We start from the raw sequence: 23,435 nt of genomic DNA on the forward strand, positions 1-23,435 counted from the left end.
TTCACATAAAAAGATTTTACTAATGGATTAAATATCATCCAAATGAAAGTTGTATGGTTAAAAAAAGAAGTTTCCATGAATAATTCTATGTGTGTTTCTAGTGGGTTTCATTTTCGGTAAAAGCCTGCATGCATTGAAAATAACTTTGTAAAAGAAATAAAGTTTGGAAATAAACTTTGAAAGAGTTATTTGTGCTTTTACCATTGTTAGCTTATTCTTTGAAGAACTGAAAGTGCTTTGAAATGACAGGTTTCTCTTCTAGCTTAGTAGGGAGAATAAATCAGGTTGATTTTTTTTCCTTTTTTTTTTTTTAGTGAAATGACAAGATATAGTTAGACAACTTCAAATTTGGTAGCTAAGACTGAATCCATATTTTGTACGAAAACCTATTCTCAACTTTTCAAATGAAATGTTGGTTGATAGCCAAACTCCTTTATCATATTAAAAAATAGAATATATGCAAGTGAGTAAACTCTGCAATTCAAAGAAAAGAATTAGGTTATTAGATAATTTGGCTTTGTTACATCAGCTAGGAATGAAACTGATTTAGAGGGCCACCATTAGTGTAAATAATAACATACATACATATATACACACACAAAAAAAAAGAAAAAGAGAAAAAAAACTAATCCAAAATTAAAAGTTTCAGAGAAAAAGGATGATAAAAATGGCAGATTTACCAGACTAAGATATAGAATACAGAAATTTGAATCTAAATTCTACAACATAGAATTGTTTGGTCTTATAAATACCATGTAAGTATTCTGAACCCCAGTTGAATATCTTAACAATGAGAATATCTCTTTTCCCAACCACACTGTTGTGAATTTTAGATCCACAAACATGACAAGATCTTACTTTAAATCAAACACTTTTTAAAGTGAATTACATGTATAAATGAATATAAATTTTTACCTTTAGGAAGTCACAGTCTTGTATGAGGAAGCAGAAGAAAGCCAATAATTATAATAAATCTTGGTGCATTATGATAACATTTATAGAAGGACAAGGAAGAGAGGCATAGGAATAGCCTACAGCATTTGGTGGAAGTGAACACATTCTCAAAGAGGGAATGCTATTGCAGCTGCTTCTCAGTGAAAAGGCAGAAGAAAGAGGATATTTCAAGCAATTGAATAATGTGAAGAAAGACACAAAAATATGAAAGTTTAAATACATGTAGAGAGTACTAATGTGTTCTATCTGAATCAGTGGGACTGAAGAGAATTTAGGAATTTAATTATATTAGCTCTTGATAAATTTGGGAGGTTTTTACTTTTCTCTGAAAGCTATTAGAGCTCAAGAAAGAATTGTAAGACAGACAAATGACAGATATACACTTATGAAAAAGTACTCAGCATAAGTGAAAAAGTTGGAAAAGGGTAAGAATGAATTCAGACACACCATTTGTAAAGCTATTGTATACAGGTAAGATGGAATGTAGGCCTGGAACAGAGACTGGGTAAAAACAGAAAAGAGATCAAAATGAAACAAATGTAAGATTATGATCCTGTAGATGTTAGACCTGAGAAGCAATGGAGGTGGGGATGTCCATATTCCCATCCTCCTACTAGAGCAGCTACACAAAGAGGGATGCTCTTTACCTAGATGGAGAAGTCAAGATGAAATTGCAAATTTTAGAGATAATTTAGTGAGTCATTTTAGGGGAACGATTCTTCAATATGATTGTGAACTTTGAAATGTAGTCTTGATAGAAGATAAGGATGTAGAGTCACCAGTACAGTACATGCATTTGGATGCTAGTTAAATTCATAGACTACGATTAAGTTGTCCAGGAAGCAACTGCAGAGAGGAAACAGGAGAGCACCAGATATTGTATTCTGTAGGAAATACCACCATCGTTTAAAGAGAGTAGCAGAATAAGAGGATAACAAAGAATAAGCAAGAGAAGGAATGACAAGTTAGGTGGAAGAAAAGGGTAAAGTGATTATATGGAAGTCAAGAGAAAAATGTGGTTTAGAAAGATTTTCAGGATTAAATTCTGCTGAGAAATTACATAACATAAGAGCTAAAATATGTCTACTGTAGCTAAAAATAAAGAATTCATTGGAAATCTTGTATTTATATGGTGATTTGCATAGGTGGCATCAAAATGTGCTTATTTAATGAGAGGAGGAGAAAAAACTATCACTGCTTTTTTACACGTATAAAGAAAAACAAACTTATTCAGGTACAATCATTTAATGTGAATATACAAAATGACATCAATACATATTTTGTCAATGGGCCTATCATAGCCTTAATCCTTCCATTGTTCCTGATTTATAGACCCTACGGAACCTACATTCCAAAGAGGGGTGGCGGGGGGAAAGAGAGAGAAAGAGTAAATAATATCAGGTGCATTACTTTTCATAAATCCCTCAGACATATATGAAACACAAATTTATTTGCATTGCTCTCCTGTAAAGATATTGGCATCAATGTGAATTTTATTCAGTCATCATTTATGTTTAAAATAATGCTCCTGCTAAGGGACTTATTTATTATTGCCTTGGGATAATCACAGAAGCTTCAATCCATCAAGGTTTCAACTTATTTGGGAAAATATAAAGTATTCATTTCAAATTACTACAATTCTAGCAATTCCCAAGTTATGAATAGAAGTTATAAATAGGCTATGCTCCCCAAATTAATTTGTTCAAGTTCATAACCCATTTTTCCACACAAAAAAATGTGATAAATGATTTTTTAGCTTCCTAAACTAACTCACAAAAATGCCTATAAATGACACTGAGTAAATTCAAATAGTAGTTAACATTTATCAATTATTAACATGCTAAGTGGTCTATAAACATGAGATACTTTAATCAGTAACAATTACATGGCCTGAGTACAATTTTTCATATTTCATTAATATATAATAAAAAGAGAAGTAATCAACTTGTATAAAGGTACATAGCTTCTGAGATGCTTACCTACAACTAGAAATCTTAGATCTTGTCTGAAGCATATATTTATGTCATTTTAAAACTTTTCATGTGGATAAATTTTAAAATGTACCAAAGTAGAAATAAAATATAATTAATCCCCTATGTAGCCATTATTTAGCTTCAATACTTCTCATGTCATGATCAACGTTTCATCTATGTCTCCACTAAACCTCCCCGCTTCCCCTCCACTGTGTTATTTTAAAGCATTCCACACAGCATATGGTTCCTCTTAATGTCTTACTCTATCTCTAAAATATTTTATTTTAACATAGCTCCATACAATTATGAACCTAAATAAAATAAACACTGATCACATCTTCGTATGTCTATTATTTAAATATGCCCTATTATCTCATACAAAATTGATAGATGATCAAGATCCAAATCAAGTTCCAAACAAGATCCACTTATTACATGTGGTTGGTATGTCTTTCAATTTCTACAGCTACAATGCCCCCCAACCCTTTTTATTCTTAACATCTGTTTGTTTAATAAATTGGGTGATTTATCTCACAAATTGTGAATTTTACTGAATACATCATAGAATTATTTTAACAGAATTCTTCTATCCCCAGAATTTCCTAAACTAGTAATTGATTCCAGTAGCTTCAAAAGCACATATTTAAACTCCTATGGCACATTAGGTATAAATTGGCTAAATATGTGTTTTAATACTAAATAGAAGATTAGTAAAAAAAAAAAAAAGTGAGGTATCATTTATTAATTGGGATGTAGGATCAGATGCATGCATAACTGTGATCAAAATAACTGACTTATATCAAGTTTGTATCTCTCATAGATGTCCATCTGGAGGTAGGAAGAACGTGAGGGATAATGACTGTGCCCGTAAGGTCATCCAAGAATCCAAATTCTAGCAGTTTTTGCTCTCTACCATCCTTAAATTGTTGCCCTTCTCTGCATAAACCATTATGATTCAATATTAGGTAATCATTCCTATCACAAGGAAGGATGAAAAGAGAAAGATATGTTTCCTCTACAAAACCAATCAGGATGTTGTTCATGGGACCTCAACACAGCCAGAATTAGTCTCATGAAAATACACAGCTGCAATGGAAGCAGGCATATCGTGTTGGCCATTTGTCCAGATAAACATTTTCTTAAAAGAAAGATGAGGAAAGGGCATCTATTAAGAGACAAAATAAAAATGTATAACCTATAAATTCAAGTTCTAAGTACTTAAAATCGATAGCAATAGAAGTGAACTATCATAATTTTGTTAATTGTAAATAAGAGCCAATCTCTCATAATACCACAAGTGTGATAGAATATTTGGCCAGATCATTCATTATTTGAGACTAAGTTTAGAGGTTACCCAAGGCAGTAATGTAGACCATGTGGGAATCAAACTTCCATTCCTTGGAAGTTACACAAAAATGAGAACACAACATACTACAGAATGCAGCAATGTAAGAATTGTGTGACAGATACCATTTTTTCTATGTTGTGTAAGTACATTATAAATTTTACCTATCTAATCTCCTTTTACGTGCCATGTGTGTGAATGTATCTAGCTAGCTAGCTATCTAGTTCTCAATCCTTATCTCTAACTTTGTTATTTTTGGATCATGTTCCTTTTAAAACATGTGGTTTTTCTGTCTGCTAGAGGGTTCAAATGGGTAAATGGTATGTTTTAGATATTTTAGAGATGACTTCACACATATAATCACAATCTTTTAAGGTATGTCTTATTGACCCTTCTTCACACTATGAAAGCTGTGGTTGGACAGGTAATTTTTTTTTTTTAACAAATTAGTTAGAGACATGATAGTTCAGAATATTAATTTAGATATTTAATATGCCAAAATCAATTGTATTTTACATCTACTTTAAAAATACACAGATCTTGTCATGCCATAGAACATTTTCTACTTGAAAATGAATCCTGTGACTCTCCAAAAGAGTTTCACAAAGTGTATGTGCTCTGCCTAAAGTCATGGTAAAGTACATGTTATGTGCAGTGTATTGATTCTTTTGGAGAGTAAAAATTTTTTTTAAAGTAAATTTAAAATACAATAAAATTTGGCAATGAAGTTCAAAAAATTCTGGGTCAGTCTAATTTAAATATATTTGCTAATTTTAGGACATCTCATCTTTCATAAGGATTGTTAATATGCCTTCTAAACCAGTAAGTATAACAAAGTAAAATAAGTTTAATAAGATAGAGAGAAAAGATGGTGGTGAAGTAGAGGGACATGGAATGCATCCGTCTCCACAGATGCATTGGGAATGCACCAAAAGACGCAGTAATTCCCACAGAGAACCAACTGAACACCAGCAGATGACCTCGGACACCAGAAAGGACTGCAAGAATCCTGACATAACTGGTAGGGAGGCATCTACGATGGCTCACAGAGGGTGAAGCAGTGGAGCTGTGGCAGATGGGAGGGAGTGAGAAACACATGGAGGGTCTGCACCACAGCTCAGTGTTCCCGGGCCGAGACATCGATTCACAGCTGAACAGAGGGTTTGGGAGCGGGAGTGTGGGAACTGGAGAGCTGGTTCAGGGTGAGAAAAATTGTTGCCAGTAAGGTGATGGACCAAGAGGACAGGAGGGAAGAGGTCCATGATGAGGAGTGCCTGCCCCCGAGAGCTGCCTGGCCATGATGGCAGCTGGATGCTGCAGGCTCATGGGTGGGGGGAGGAGCCACGGACATAGCCTCTCTCTCTCTTTCTGCACCTGCAGCGGGCAGTGGAGGGACCAATGTGGGCTACCTAAGGCACTCAGGGATAACAAGGACCCTCAAGCCCTTAGGCAGGGCTAGCTTAAAGCCCTGGCAGGCAGCCGAGAGCAGGCTTGGAATGCCGGCAGCAGGGAGGCTTCTGAGAACAAAAAAACCTGGAGAGAGGCCCAACTCTGAGACATTCTGTTTACACCTGAGCTGCTGGCTTCCTTCTGCAACAGGCACCGCCACTGCTGACTAAACTGCCGTGACCCAGGCAGGGCACCCCAGAGGAGTCATAGCTGGGGGGAGGAGCTGCAGTTGGAGTCACTCTCTTGGCCTGAGGTGCCAGTGTCCCTCTGCCACAGGCACCACCTAAGCCGCCCGAGCCACTTTAACCCAGGCAGGGTGCCACTGCTCACTCACTCCCAGGGGAAGGAGCCACTATTGTACCCTCCTCCTCCCCACACACCAACGCTTACAGATGAACAATAAAGGAAGCTCTGCTGGTCACAGAATAATACAAAAAACTCAAGGTGAGTAGAAAGACACTTACAACTGAGACTCTAAGGAAACAGAAATATTAGTATCAATTCTATTGAACTGGTCTATTCTGGGATCAGTTCCAGCTTTTTTTTTTCTCTCTTTTTTCTTTATTAATTACGATCTTAGTCCTAGGTGATCTACAAGTTTTATAACATATTTTTTATTCTATTTTAATTTTTAGCCTTTGTATATACTATTTCTAGCTAAGTTTTTGTAGTACAGACTATATATCTCTCCTACCTTCTTTTCATCTCTATCTTTTATACATTTCTATTCCTTTCTTTTCATTTGCATATTTCCTGTCACACTATGCTCTTCTGTTCCCCTGTCTTCCATCCATTTTTAGTTTGTTTTATCCTAACATACTTATAAGCAACACTATCAATCTGCTCAGACTCCTTGCTCTATTCTCCAAATGACACACAGCCTTGGTATTTAATATGAGGTTTTTGTATTTATCTTAGTTCTTAGTACAATTGTCTAATTTCATTCTGAGAACCTCCATTCTGTCTGGTGGTACTCTAGCTCTTTTCTATATTTGATCCTAGCTTTCAATATCTCCCTGGATTTGTGTTTTTAAGTGTAAGGCATTATTTGTTTGTTTGTTTGTTTTAGCTTTTGTTTTTGTTTTGTTCTGTTTTGCTTTTCAATTTCTGTTGGGTTTCTCTTTGAGTATCTGATAGCATACTGGCGTTCTTCTGTCAGGTCTTTCCAGAGCGTTATGTCCTAATGGATTCAGTAATTCTGTGTCTTATATATGTATGTGTTTCCTAGACTTAGTACTTGTTTAACCCAATACTTGGACATTAGTCTGGGGCTTGGACAGTCTTCTATAAACCCTATTATCACCAGGACAAGCAACCCCAGAAATTTGGACTACCATGAGGAAACAAAGAAACATCATGTAGGCAAAAGAGCAGGAAAAAAACCTACAAGACCAAATAAATGAAGAGGAAATAGGAAAAATACCTGAAAAAGGATTCAGAGTAATGATAGTAAAAGTGACACAAAATCTCAATAACAAAATAGAGAAAGTACAAGAAACAGTTCATAAGAACTCAGAAGAACTAAAGAACAAACAAACAGCAATGGATAACAACATAAATGAAATTAAAAATACTATAGATAGTATAATCAGCAGAATGACTGAGGCAGAAGGACGAATAAGTGAGATGGAAGATAGAATGGGGGAAATAAATACCACAGAGCAGGAAAAAGAAAAAAGAATAAAAAGAAAAGAAGACAGTCTCAGAGACCTCAGTGATAACATTAAGCGTACCAACATTCGAATTATACGCATCCCAGAAGAAGAAGAGGAAAAGAAAGGGTCTGAGAAAATATTTGAAGAGGTTATAGTGGAAAACTTCCCCAACATGGGAAAGGAAATAATTAACCAAGTTCAAAAAGCGCAGAGAGTCCCATACAGAATAAACCCAAGGAGAAATACACCAAGGCACATATTAACCAAACTAACGACAATTAAACACAAAGAAAAAATATTAAAAGCAGCAAGAGAAAAGCAACAAACAACATATCAGAGGAAACCCATAAGGATAACAGCTGACCTTTCTACAGAAACTCTGCAGGCCAGAAGGGAATGGCAGGATATCCTGAAAGTCCTGAGAGAGAGAAACCTACGGCCAAGAATACTCTACCCAGCAAGAATCTCATTCAGATTTGAGGGAGAAATCAAAAGCTTTCCAGACAAGCAAAAGTTAAGGGAATTCAGCACCACCAAACCAGCCTTACAACAAGTGCTAAAGGAACTTCTCTAAGTAGGACACACAAGAAAAGGAAAACACCTACAAATACAAACCCAAAACAATTAAGGAAATGGTAACAGGGACACACATGTCAATAATCACCTTAAATGTAAATGGATTAAATGCTCCAACCAAAAGACACAGACTGGCTGAATGGATACAAAAACAAGACTCTCCTATATGCTACCTACAAGAAACTCACTACAGACCAAGGGATACATATAGACTGAAAGTAAAGGGATGGAAAAAGATATTCCACGCAAATGGAAGTCAAAAGAAAGCTGGAATAGCAATACTCATATCAGACAAATTAGACTTGAAAGTAAAGACTATTAGAAGAGACAAGGAAGGACACTACATAATGATCAAGGGATCCATCCAAGAAGAACATATCACAATGGTAAATATCTATGCCTCCAACATAGGAGCACCCCAATATATAAGGCAAATGCTAACAGCCATAAAAGGGGACATCGACAGTAACACAATAATAGTGGGAGACTTGAACACCCCACTTACATCAATGGACAGATCATCCAAACAGAAAATAAATAAAGACACACAAGCTTTAAATGACACATTAGACCATCTCGACTTCATTGATATTTATAGGACATTCCATCCAAAAACGACAGACTACACTTTCTTCTCAAGTGCACATGGAACATTTTCCAGGATAGATTACATCTTGGGTCACAAATCAAACCTTGGTTAATTTAAGAAAATTGAAATCATATCAAGCATCTTCTCAGACCACAACACCATGAGACTAGATATCAATTACGGGAAAGAAACTGTAAAAAATACAAACACATGGAGAATAAACAATTCCCTATTAAACAACCAAGAAATCATTAAAGAAATCAAAGAGGAAATCAAAAAATATATAGAAACAAATGACAACAAAAACACAACAACCCAAAACCTATGGGACGCAGCAAAAGCAGTTCTAAGAGGGAAGTTTATAGCAATACAGTCCTACCTTAAGAAACAAGAAAAATATCAAATAAACAACATAGCCTTACACCAAAAACAATTAGAAAAAGAAGAACAAAGAAAGCCCAAAGCATGCAGAAGCAAAGAAATCATAAAGATCAGAGCAGAAATAAATGAAAAAGAAAGGAAGGAAACCATAGCAAAAATAAATAAAACTAAAAGCTGGTTCTTTGAGAAGATTAACAAAATTGATAAACCATTAGCCAGACTCATCAGGAAAAAAAGGGAGAAGATGCAAATCAACAGAATTAGAAATGAAAAAGGAGAAGTAACAACGGACACCTCAGAAATACAAAACATCATGAAAGGATACTACAAGCAACTATATGCCAATCAATTGGATAACCTGGAAGAAATGGATACATTCTTAGAAAAATACAATCTTCCAAGACTGAACCAGGAAGAAATAGAAACTATGAGCAGACCAATCACAAGTATGGAAATTGAGGCAGTGATTAAAAATCTCCCAACACACAAAAGCCCAGGGCTGGATGGATTTACAGGTGAATTCTATCAAACACTTAGAGAAGAGCTAACACCTATCCTTCTCAAACTCTTCCAAAATATTGCAGAAGGCAGAACACTCCCAAACTCATTCTATGAAGCAACCATCACCCTGATACCAAAACCAGGCAAAGATGTCACAAAAAAAGAAAACTACAGACCAATATCACTGATGAATATAGATGCCAAAATCCTCAACAAAATACTAGCTAACAGACTCCAACAGCACATTAAAAAAATCATACACCATGATCAAGTGGGGTTTATCCCTGGGATGCAAGGATTCTTCAATATACGCAAATCAATCAACGTGATACATCATATCAACAAATTGAAGGATAAAAACCATATGATCATTTCAATAGATGCAGAAAAAGCTTTTGACAAAGTTCAACATCCATTTATGATAAAAGCTCTCCAGAAAATGGGCATAGAAGGAAATTACCTCAACATAATAAAAGCCATATATGAGAAACCAAAAGCCAACATTGTTCTCAATGGGGAAAAACTGAAAGAATTCCCTCTAAGAACAGGAACAAGACAAGGGTGTCCACTCTCACCATTATTATTCAACATAGTTTTGGAAGTTTTAGCCACAGCAATCAGAGAAGAAAAAGAAATCAAAGGAATCCAAATTGGAAAAGAAGAAGTAAAATTGTCACTCTTTGCAGATGACATGATATTATATATAGAAAACCCAAAAGACTCTACCAGAAAACTGCTAACACTAATTGATGAGTTTAGTAAAGTAGCAGGATACAAAATTAATGCACAGAAATCTCTTGCATTCCTATACACTAACAATGGAAAAGCAGAAAGAGAAATTAAGGAAACTCTCCCATTCACCACTGCAACCAAAAGAATAAAATACCTAGGAATAAACCTGCCTAAGGAGGCAAAAGATCTGTATGCAGAAAACTTTAAGACACTGATGAAAGAAATCAAAGACGACACAAACAGATGGAAGGACATATCATGTTCCTGGATTGGAAGAATCAACATTGTGAAAATGTCTGTACTACCCAAAGCAATTTACAGATTCAGTGCAATCCTGATCAAATTACCAATGGCATTTTTCACAGAACTAGAACAAGAAATCTTATGATTTGTAGAGAAATGCAAAAGATCCCGAATAGTCAAAGCAATCTTGAGAAGGAAAAATAGAGGTGGTGGAATCAGACTTCCTGACTTCAAACTATGCTACAAGGCCATAGTGATCAAGACAATATGGTGCTGGCACAAAAATAGAAATGAAGATAATGGAATAGAATAGAGACCTCAGAGGTAACCCCAAACACATATGGGCACCTTATCTTTGACAAAGGAGGCACGAATATACAATGGAAAAAAGACAGCCTCTTCAATAAGTGGTGCTGGGAAAATTGGACAGCTACATGTCAAAGAATGAAATGAGAACACTTCCTAACACCATACACACAAAAAAAACTCCAAATGGATTAAAGACCTACATGTAAGGCCAGACACTATACAACTCCTAGAGGAAAACCTAGGCAGAACACTCTATGACATCCATCAAAGCAAGATCCTTTTGGACCCACCTTCTAGAATCATGGAAATAAAATCAAGTATAAACAAACGGGACCTCATGAAACTTAAAAGCTTTTGCACAGCGAAATAAACCATAAACAAGGCAAGAAGGCAACCCTCAGAATGGGAAAAAATAGTTGCCAACGAAACAATGAACAAAGCATTAATCTCCAAAATATACAAGCAGCTCATGCAGCTTAATACCAAAAAAGCAAATAACCCAATCCACAAATGGGTGGAAGACCTAAATACACATTTCTCCAAAGAAGACATACAGATGACTAACAAACACATGAAAAGATGTTCAACATCACTAATCATCAGAGAAATGCAAGTCAAAGCCACAATGAGGTATCACCTCACACTAATCAGAATGGCCATCATCACAAAATCTGGAAACAGCAAATGTTGGAGAGGGAGTGGAGAAAAGGGAATTCTCCTGCACTGTTGGTGGGAAGGTAAGTTGGTACAGCCACTATGGAAAACAGTTTGGAGTTTCCTTTAAAATGTAAAAATAGAACTACCATATGATCTAGTAATCCCACTCCTGGGCATATACCCAGAGAAAACCATAATCTGAAAACAAACATGTACCATAATGTTTATTGCAGCACTATTTACAATAGCCAGGACATGGAAGCAACCTAAATGCCCATCAGCAAATGAATGGATACAGAAGATGTGGCATATATATACAATGGAATATTACTCAGCTATAAAAAGGGATGAGATGGAGCTATATGTAATGAGGTGGATAGAACTACAATCTGTCATACAGAGTGAAGTAAGTCAAAAAGAGAAAGACAAATATAGTATGCTAACTCATATATATGGAATCTAAAAATGGTACTGATGAACTCAGTGACAAGACAAGAACAAGGACGCAGATGTAGAGAATGGACTGGAGAACTCAATGTTTGTTTGGGTGGGGGGTGAAGAGGAAGCTGAGATGAAGTGAGAGAGTAGCATAGACATATATATACTACCAACTGTAAAATAGATAGCCAGTGGGAAGTTGCTGTATAACAAAGGAAGTTCAGCTCGATGATGAATGATGCCTTAGAGGACTGGGACAGGGAAGGTGGGGGGAGTCAAGGGAGGGAGGGAATGTGGGGATATGTGTATAAATACAGATGATTGACCTTGGTGTACCTCAAAAACTGGTACAAGTGTGTAAAGAAATTATATTCCAATAGAAAATAAATAAATAAATTAAGTAATTAATTAAAAAAGTTTCATATATAATATATATATTATTTATAATTAAATAAAAATTCCCAGAAATCATTTATCCATTGAATTTTTTCCCTAACAAAATGCATTTCTTTATACAAACTTAAAAGAATACACACCCATACATACTCATGTGTGTGTGTTTATGTGTGTGTTATAGATGTATGTATGTAAGTATGTATAAACACACACATATTCATATATACAGGCTTATAATCATATGCAGGTAACTTATCTTTTATCATAACTTATCAGTAAATTCAGTGCATTTGAGTAAGACTTAAGACTATTACCAAGAATGTAAAGAGAAGTTTTCAAGGTAAAGAAAAATATGAAAAACAGGATGGAAAGCAAATGACTGTTAGCCTGTCATGGGAAAGAAACTCTGATTATTTCTGATATGCAACACATATGCTATTTGTATATAGCCCACAGCCCATTGGGATGGCCCAAAATGATGTTACAACTTTCAAGTCACTTGAGGAAAATCCTCTGCATGGTTCATGTTTGTATTATCAACTGTGATTAGCACTGTGTCTTGAACATAGGATCCTGTCTAAAATGATCAATTTGTGAATTTACTTACTATTATATTAAAATTATAGATTCCCATGTGCTTTGGAGAAAAACATAATGTGGATTTTGTCTTTAGTCAACTTGATTTTGTGAAGAGATTAGATATATAAAATATTCTATTACCCTCTCTCTGGTGTATTAGTTCCCCCTGGTGCCTCAGCAGAGGCAATTTACTTTTCAAGTATGAAGAACTTGCTTTGAGAAAGTATTTTACTCATTCTGACTCCTTGGAAGATTGGGCCAGATTTAAAGAAATTATGTTTTATTTTTAGTAGATGGGGATAAAATGTGACTAACACTACATAGTTCTTGCAAGAATTAACTATTTTCTCTAATTCATCCTACATCACATGCAATTCCTGTATCCCTGTATCCCTATTACAACATAAAATCCCAAGAAATCACTCCATTATATGGATTGAATACATATTGAAAATGAGTTGGGAATGCATTTCCATTTTGTCCAGTTATTGACTACATAAGTTTAAAATGTATTCCATTTTTTTTTTTATGCTCCACAGTTATAAAGTAGTTTCAGAGACATTAGCTCATTTAAAATTTAGGATACTTCTTAACTCCAGATTAGTGTTGCTTCCACAGCATTACAAAGCTTTTGACTGCATATGCTAGAGTTAGGAGAAACAAGAGATAGAACAGTTGTATTTAACTGCATTGTTTCAAGATTTTAATAGGCAATATTAAAATGATTTAGAATTTGAAATTGTATTTCAGAAGTATTAGGATGTATGAAATATTTTCAGCTGTGCTGGAATCTGTGTTTATCCATTCACGTAATCTGTCTTATTAATGTAATAGCATTTTTCTTTATCTTAAACTCTTATACATTCTCTTAGATATTTGGCCACTCAAGTCAAATCAAATGGGATAAGGAAATTCACTGTTGAGAAAATATATATGCACCTTTGTTTCATTTTGTTTTAAGACTTTAAGAGCAGTTTTATTAGGTTCACAGTCCATATACTTTAAAACATTGATAAAGATTTCATTAATAAAAGACAAAATTATTTAGTTGGTCTTGAAATTTGGATTGGTTTTTCAGAACCCAAAGAGAGGAACCAATTGTTACAACGTATACATGTACTCTGTCACAAAGCCATTCACTCTCCCTCAAGTTTTGGATTTGATGAATATCTTATAAATGGGGTCAAAATATTTGAAAATAAATCATTAGCCTCACTGACTATGTGGTCATAGACTGCTTATAACTTCATCTTTCTGCACTACATCATCTCTTTTTAAACATTAATGTGGAAGAGTGACTACCAATAAGTTGAGAAAAGGCAATGATTTTCTTGTATACACATATACATATATGGTACTCAAGGAAGAATATGCAAAGTTCAGATTTCTCCTGTTCAGTTCATTAGAAAAACTAGAGGTGATTTTGAAAAAAGAAAGATGATTATTCAGAATTCTAAAGCAAAGAGCTGATATTCATTCATGGTTTAATTTCTTTTTTATATTATTCATTTTATTAGCAATATCTTTCATTTTCTTATCTGAAATTAATCATCATGTTTTAACTGAAAAAAATATCTGGTCTGGAGCCATTGGAGATTATTGATGTATATATTATGGCTTTTAATAAATAGATTATTAAAATACTTAAAAATTAAATAACTTACTATGGAACATTAAAGTGATATTTTAAAATTAAAGGTTTTGTATGTTATTTTAAATATTATACACCATTTTCAATGCTAGTCCTACAAACAGTAATGACAACTGTATAGAATGAGCAGTAATTAAATGATACATATATAAAATACAAAACTAAAGCAATAACATTAGTGTAAAAATGAATATAGGCAAACAGCAGCAAAAAATAAATCCAGAAAGAACTTATGAGTCAATAAATAAGAGTTTTCATGGAAACAGTTGGATAAAGAGGGATAGTACCCATCATCCTTCTGCTCACCAGAGGAGGAAAAATTATATAATTTAAAAATACTATAGAACTCATAAAAGTGCAAACAATTTGACTTTTGAACTATACCATAGTTATATTTGTTCTATGATATAAAATCCAATTTTGACAAATGGGCAGACAGCAGTATCAAGCAGTATCAGCAGTATTTCGTCTTGTGGAACTAAAAACCACAGCCATAGAAAAATAAAGAAAATGAAAGAGCAGAGGACTTTGTACCAGATGAAGGGATAGGATAAAACTCCAGAAAAACAACCAAATGAAGAGGAGATAGGCACCCTTACAGAAAAAGAATTCAGAATAATGATAGTGAAGATGATCCAGGACTTTGAAAAAGGACTGGATGCAAAGATCGAAAAGATTACCAAAGACCTAGAAGAATTAAAGAGCAAACAAACAGAGATATGCAACACAATAACTGAAATGAAAAATATACTAGAAGGAACCAACAGCAGATTAACTGAGGCAGAAGGGCGAATAAGTGAGCTGGAAGACAGAATGCTGATAATCACTGATGCGGAAAAGAATAAGGAAAAAAGAATGAAAAGAACTGAAGACAGCCTAAGAGGCCTCTGGGACAATGTTAAATGCACCAATATTCACATTATAGGGGTCCCAGAAGGAGATGAGAGAGAGAAAGGACCTGAGAAAATATTGGAAGAGATTATAGTTGAAAACTTCCCTAACATGGGAAAGGAAATGGCTACCCAAGTGCAGGGAGCTCAGAGAGTCCCAGGCAGGATAAACCCAAGGATAAACATGCCAAGACATATAGCAGCCAAACTGACAAAAATTAAAGACAGAGAAATGTTATTAAAAGCAACAAGGAAAAAACAACAAATAACATACAAGGGAACTCCCATAAGGTTAACAGCTGATTTCTCAGCAGAAACTCTGCAAGCCAGAAGGGAGTGGCATGATATATTTCAAGTGATGAAAGGGAAAAACCTACAACCAAGAATACTCTACCCAGCAAGGATCTCATACAGATTCAACGGAGAAATCAAAAGATTTACAGACAAACAGCAGCTAAGAGAATTCAGCACCACCACACCAACCCTACAACAAATGCTAAAGGAACTTCTCTAAGCAAGAAATATAAGGGAAGAAAAGGACCTACAGAAACAATAACAAAACAATTAAGAAAATGGTACTAGGAACATACATATCGATAACTACCTTGAATGTAAATGAACTAAATGCACCAACCAAAAGTCACAGACTGGTTGAATGGATACAAAAACAAGACCCATATATATGTTGTCTAGAAGAGACCTACTTCAGACCTAGGCACACATAAGACAGAAAGTGAGGGGATGGAAAAAGATATTCCATGCAAATGTAAATCAAAAGAAAGCTGGAGTAGCAATAGTCATATCAGATCAAATAGACTTTAAAATAAAAAATGTTACAAGAGACAAGAAAGGACATTACATAAAGATCAAGGGATCCATCCAAGAAGAAGAGATAACAATTATAAATATATATGCACCCAATATAGGAACACCTCAATACATAAGGCAAATGCTAACAACTATGAAAGAGGAAATGCAAGGCAGAAATAGAGACACAGGTGTAGAGAACAAACACATGGACACCAAGTGGGGAAAGTGGGGAGGGTTGGGGGGGAATTAATTGGGAGATTGGGATACCAAATTGTACACTCTAAATATATGCTGTTTATTGTCTGTTAACTGTATCTCAAAGTTCTTAAAAAAATCCAATCTTGATGAAGATAAAACAAAAGAGAATTATGAACTCTGATATGACTGAATTAAATACATTCAATCATCAATATCTCAAGTCATATTGAAATATCTATGTTAATGCTATCAGTTACTCTCTGTACTTCAAGGAGTAAAAGCCTGAAAACTATATTGCCCAGACTACCTAGCAGGAAAGTTCTTATAAGTCACTGAGAGCCACTATTGTGAGATTTGAGACCTAGAATTTAAAGACAAATGATTATTCTCAGGTGAAAGTTGAAACAGTTATATGGCCTACAAAGAAATGCAATGTTAGGTTTTGCCAAGGTTTTACAGTGCTTCTTCCTGTGGATTACCCACTGTTGTACTGCAAGCAAGTAAGATAATTGATGGAAACGTCCATGGGCTTTTGAACCTTTATTACCTAGCCTTTTCAGTGGTGCTGTATATATCTAATTATTTTCCTAGTTGAGATACCTAGAGTTGTCCTATATGTTCACATGGCTCCTGATAAGTCATTTCCCCAGCAGTATTTCTGTTGTGTTCAATCTGAGTCTCTGCTTAGGAGCCAATGACTCATGTTTGAGGATTAGGGTCATTTTTGGTCAAAAGCATCAGCATGATTCTTTCTCCTTGTTATTAGTAGCTGTAGTATAAACAAAGTTTAAAACACCTCAATTTTGAGAAAACAAAAGGTTTCATTAAGTTCCAGAATAAGAAAGAATTATTGTGTAAATTCAGTTTTAGGGACCATTCAGTGAAGTTTATAACACTGATGTATTTGGTTAGCTCTTATAAGAGTGCACCAATGAAAACTGGATTCCTCAGTTTGAGAGCTTGAAAGCTAAGATTAGACATGATAAAAATCTAAGAAAAATATTACAAATGGCTTACTTCAAGTGAATTTTAGCTTTCTTGTTAAATCAAACTTTAAAATATCAAAGCAGGGAGAGCACTTTGCAAAACATGTAAGAGTTACATTTAGGAAGAATACAGTCATGTACAAATGCATACAGGCTTATAAGTGGTTAAGCACATTTTTACAAGTGGTGGCACACAGGAAATAAAATTAGATATGTAAAATAATTGGACATCTTGAGAAATTATACAGCTATAGTTACGATATAGTTAGAGCTGGGATATCCCTAATCTTTAAAGAGAGCCTTAACTAAGTTGTGGTTACATGATTTTGCCACAATGAACTGAAATTTAAACAGTATACAGTCTTTCAATAATAACTTAAGAGGTTGTGTCATTTTCATATTTAATTATATGTACATACTGACATTATAAATGCACTTCAGCAGTTTAAAAACAGTTGAGTTTAACAGCTACTTAGTAAGCATGATTAATTTGAGGAGGAATCCCTGTGACACTGCTAATTGTAATATCTCACAATTGTGAACAATGTACTTCATAAATTAAAAACAAATTTTAATATTGCTGCTAGCACTAAAATTTAGCTCCAGGGATGAGAGTCAATACCCAATCTATAAGAAACTGAATACTAGGCTAGATTGATAGTGGAATTAACCTAGGATTACAATTAGTATGTGCAAGTATTTAAGCTTTTTTGTATTTTAATATTCAATTTTAAGATTACTCTAGTCAATTTTTTTCTTCATTTATTTCCCCTGTATCCTTTCTACATTCTTTCTCGTATTCCATCTTACAACTTTCTTTTCCTGTCCTTCCCTCACTTCTCTCCAGTTATTCTTAGTGTCTCTCATTGATTTCTTTTCTGCTTACCCATGTATTTTGGAGACTACCCAGGTAATGATTTGGGCACTTTTCTTTCTTTATGAAATTTATTTTTGTAATTCTTCCCACTATTATATTTTCAATGATCGCTGCTATGTACAACATACCTGTAGTAGGTTGAATAATTGAATACATTTTACCTTATTTGGAAAAGTGTCCTTCAGGTGTAATTTGATTTAGGATCTTAAAATGAGAATATTACTTTGGATCATCTAGGTGGTACCTATTACCTTCCTAAGTATTCTTATAAGCTAGAAATAAATGGAGATAATGACATCTATTCAGGAGATTTGGAAATAGTAGGGTTTCTAATAAAAGACATTTTTTTCTTATGTCTCTTTCCTTTGATTAGGCTTTTCTCCTTGCTGGAAATAAGTTCACCTCACTACTCCACTTGATGGACTTCTATTCATTTGTCAAGCTCCAACTCCAAAGTTACTTCTTCTGTATGGTACATCCCCACCCCCTGGAAGAGTCCATTGTCCACAAGCCTGCAGTAAATTCTTATATTCTTTTTTTTTATCCCAGTTCTATTCAGATAAAATTGACATAGAGCACTGTGTAAGTCTAAGGTGTACAGCATAGTGATGTGACTTACATACATCATAAAATGATGACCACAATAACTTTGGTGAACAGCCATCATTTCATATAGATACAAAATTAAAGAAACAGAAAAAATATATTTTTCCTCGTGATGAAAACTCAATTTACTCCCTTAACAAATTTCATAAATAACAGAGCAGCATAAATTATACTCACCATGTTGTACGTTATATCCTTGTATTTATTTATCTTATAACTGGAAGATTGAACCTTTGACCACTTTCATCCAATTCCCCATTCTCCTCCCCATTGCCTCTGGTAACCACAAATCTGATCTCTTTTTATACGTTTGTTTGTTTCCTTGTTTATTTGTTGTTGAAGTATAATTGACACTATGTTGTTTCCTATTACACAATAGAGTGATTTGATATTTCTATACATTTCAAAATGATCACCATGATGTGTAGTTACCACCTGTCACCATACAAGGATATTATACAATTGTTTACTATATTCTCCAAATATACACTTCATTCATATGCAGGACTTATTTATTCTGCAACTGGAAGTTTGTACCTGTTAATCTCCCTCACTTTTTTCTCTCCTCCCCTCACACTTCTTCCTTTTGGTAAATACCTATTTGTTCTCTGTATCTGTGACCCTGCTTCTCTTTTGTTATGTTTGTTCATTTGTCTTGTTTTTTTAGATCGCATGTATAAATGAAATCATACAGTATTTGTCTTTGTCTGACATTTCACTTAGCATAACAACTTCTAGATCCATCCATGTTGTCACAAATGGTAAGATTTCATTCCTTTTTATGGCTGAGTAATATTCTTAACTAGTTATCTACTGATGCGTACTTGGGATGCTTTCATGTGGTGGCTATTGTAAGTAATGCTGCAAGAAATATAGGGGTGCATATGTCTTTTTGAAGTAGTATTTTCATTTTCATTAGATAAATACCCAGGATTGAAATTTCTGAAAAGTATAGTGGCTCTATCTTTAATTTTTTGAGGAATTTACATTTTTTTCATAGTAGATGTTCCAATTTACTTTTCCACCAACAGTACATAAGCGTTCCTTTTTCCCCACATCCTTACCAACACTTGTTATTTGTTGTCTTTTTGATAATAGCCATTCTGACAGGTACAAGATGATATCTCATTATGGTTTTCATTTCCATTTCCCTGCTGATTAATTATGTTGAGCATCTTTTCATGTGCCTGTTGGCCATCTGTTATCTTTGGAAAAATGTCTATTCAGCTCCTCTATCTGTTTTTAAGTTGAGTTGTTTGATTTTTTTGATATTGAGTTGTATGAGTTCTTTGTATATTTTGATGTAACTCCCTTATCAGATATATCCATTGCAAATATCTTCTCCCATTCATTTTGTGGTCTTTTGATAGCTTCCTTGATAGTTTCCTTCACTGTGCAAAAGCTTTTTAGCGTGATGTCTCATTTGTTTATTTTGGCTTTTGTTTCCCTTGACTAAGGAGACATAAAAAATATTATTAAGAACAATATCAAAGAGCACACTGCCTATATTTTCTTCTGGAAGTTTTATGGTTACAAGTCTTATTCATAAAATTTTTATCCACTTTGAATTTATTTTTGTGCATGATGTGAGAAAATAATACAATTTGATTATTTGCATTTAGCAGTCTGGTATTCCCAACATCATTTTTTGAAGAGGCAGCCTTTTCCCCAGTGTATATTCTGCCTGCTTTGTTGAAGATTAATTGCCCATATAAGAGTGGGAGCATGTGAGATTTTGTGTGTGCCTTTTAGGTGTGGAGTCTGTATTTCCCACAGACCTCTAGCATTCCCAAAAGTAAGCTTTCAAAGCCAAACATTCTGGGAGGCTTGTCTTCTATGCAGGACTCCCACGCTGGGAAGCACAATGTTGGGCTCATACCCCTCTCTCCTTGGGATGAACCTCTGCAGCTGTAATTATCCTCGCACTTGTGGGCTGTCTACCTAGGGTTATGGGTCTTGACTATATCATACCTCTGCCCCTCCTTCCTGTCTCATTATGGTTCCTTCTTTATGTCTTTAGTTGCAGAAGATCTTTTCTGCTAGTCTGCAGGTGTTTCTCATCAATAGTTTCTCTGTAAATAGTTGTAATTTTGTTGTGCCTATGGGAGGAGGTGAGCTCAGGGTCTTCCTACTTTACCATCTTGACCACACCTCTCTTATGGTCTTCTTATCCTGTGTTTGTCATTAGGACAGAAGACGTGCCTTATTTATTTATTTTGTATTTATAATACTTGTGCTTATTACATAGCAGGCACCTAAAAGCAGGGTTTCATATAGCAGTGTGTTAATACATGTTTAACTATATATTTTTTTCTTTTTTCTTTTTTTCCCTTTTTATTGGAATATAATTGCTTTACACTCTTGTCCTAGTTTTTGAGGTACACCAAGGTCAATTATCTGTGTTGATACACATATCCCTGTATCCCCTCCCTCCCTCGACTCCCAGTGGCACTCTGTTGTTTCAGTTGGGCTTGGAGGTGCCTGTTGCAGAGGGGCGCTGGTGGCTCAGGTGTGAACAGAATGTCTCAGAGTTGGGCATCTCTCTGGGCTTCTTTGTTCTCAGCAGCCACCCTGCTGCCGGAGTTCCAAGGGGTTTTAATCTAGCCCCGCCCAAGGGCCTGGGGGTCCTTGTTATCCTTGAGTGCCTTAGGTGGTCCACAGGGGTCCCTCCACTGCCCATTGCAGGCTCCAAAAGAGAGAGAGAGGCTATGCCTGTGGCTCCTCCCCCCCACCCATGAGCCAGCAGCATCCAGCGGCCATCATGGCCGGGCAGCTCTCAGGGGCAGGCACTCCTCACCGTGGACCTCTTCCCTCCTGTCCTCTCAGTCCCTCACCTTTCTGGCAACAATTTTTCTCACCCTGAGCCAGCTCTCTGGTTCCCACACTCCCGCTCACGGACCCTCTGTTCAGCTGTGGATCGACATCTCGGTCCGGGAACGCTGAGCTGCGCTGCGGACCTCCCGTATGTTTCTCACTCCCTCTCGTCTGCCACAGCTCCGCCGCTTCACCCTCTGTGAGCCATCGTAGATGCCTCCCTACCGGTTATGTCGGGATCCTTGAGGTCTTTTCTGGTGTCCGAGGTCGTCTGCTGGTGTTCAGCTGGTTCTCTGTGGGAATGACTGCGTCCTTCGGTGCATTCCCAATGCATCTGTGGAGAGGGATGCATTCCATGTTCCTCTACTTCGCCACCATCTTTTCTCCCCAACAACTATATTTTTTAAAGATATGGTATTTTCTCTTTTTTATGACATAAATATTCCCACAATAGTCAATTTCTAGCTACAAATGTGAATTGGGAAAGTTGCACAGTGGCACATCAGTATATATTATTTCACTATACACATGAACTCTATGTAAATAACCACAGACATAAATTAAGAATAAAGCATTGAAAAACAATTAGGAAGTAATGAGTTATGAGATTTCCTTTTATTTTTAATGTTATTTATTTAAGAGTAAATTTATGTAATTAATCTTTAATAATGGCTGCATTTTACCACCAGCAAGCAAAATTCCTGAAAAATGAATGCTCAATTCTTTTGAGCCAGGGTGAGCTGGCTTCAGCATACCATTGGTTTTTATGATATAATACATTGGTCCAGTAAATGTAAAGCCTCATTTAAAAGAATTCTAAGAATCATATTTAATATATTCAATCAGTAAGTAAGTTTATGGTGTTTCAAACTACATTATATTTTTTGCATAAAAGTAAATAGAAGCAATAAAATACCCAGAAATATTTTTGAGAGAATGAGAATTCATAAAGCATGCAGTAATACGGCAAACATTTTTCAATGAAAATACCTGCTTTAAAATCTAAAAACTTTTACATTGGCAGTAAGACATAAATACAAATTTGGCAGTATACTTCAAATAACTCTACAAAACCAACTACAGTCCACAGTATTTCTCTTTTGAGATTATGTAATCCTTTGTTACTAATGACTTTTTTATAATATCAATGCCAAATTTTTTTAATACACTCACATTTTTAAAGTTAATTACAAGTTGGACATCATTATAATATTTGTTAATCAACTAAATTTCAAATATATTATGACTAGCAATCTACTGTTATAAACTGGTGTAGTTGTATGACAGAATTACAAATAAAAATAGAACAGAAAGTTTAAGTAATGTTAGAAGTACTGATTCTAAGCAGGCAGTTCCCAGCAAAGGCTAAGGCTAAATTCAATAATTTTCTTAAATTATAACTGTTAAAGTTTCTTTGCATGATTAAATATAAGCTATTTATTCTAAAACTGAGGTAATAGTTTGTTTGTTAAAACAGATGGTTTATTTTTTATTTGTTGATCTTCCCCTTCCTCATCTCATAGACACATGAAGACAGTTTACAGATTTTTTTTCTGCTTTCTTTCTCTATAGTTTTGCTTTTTCTAGAATGTCAAATAAATTGACCATATAATAAATAGAAATTTGTGTCTGCGTTTTTCAATTTAGTATGATGCTTTTGAGACTTACTCATGTTTTTGCATTTATTAGCAGTTTGGTCCTTTTTATTGCTTGATAGTATTAAATTTCACAGATGAAGTACAGTTTCCTAATGGATCATTCATGAAAGATATTTAGATTGATCTGGAATTTTTGGTGAACACAAGTAAAGCTGTTACAAACATTTG

Source organism: Hippopotamus amphibius, chromosome 3 (genome assembly GCF_030028045.1).
Source record: "Hippopotamus amphibius kiboko isolate mHipAmp2 chromosome 3, mHipAmp2.hap2, whole genome shotgun sequence".
Classification (NCBI taxonomy): Eukaryota; Metazoa; Chordata; class Mammalia; order Artiodactyla; family Hippopotamidae; genus Hippopotamus; species Hippopotamus amphibius.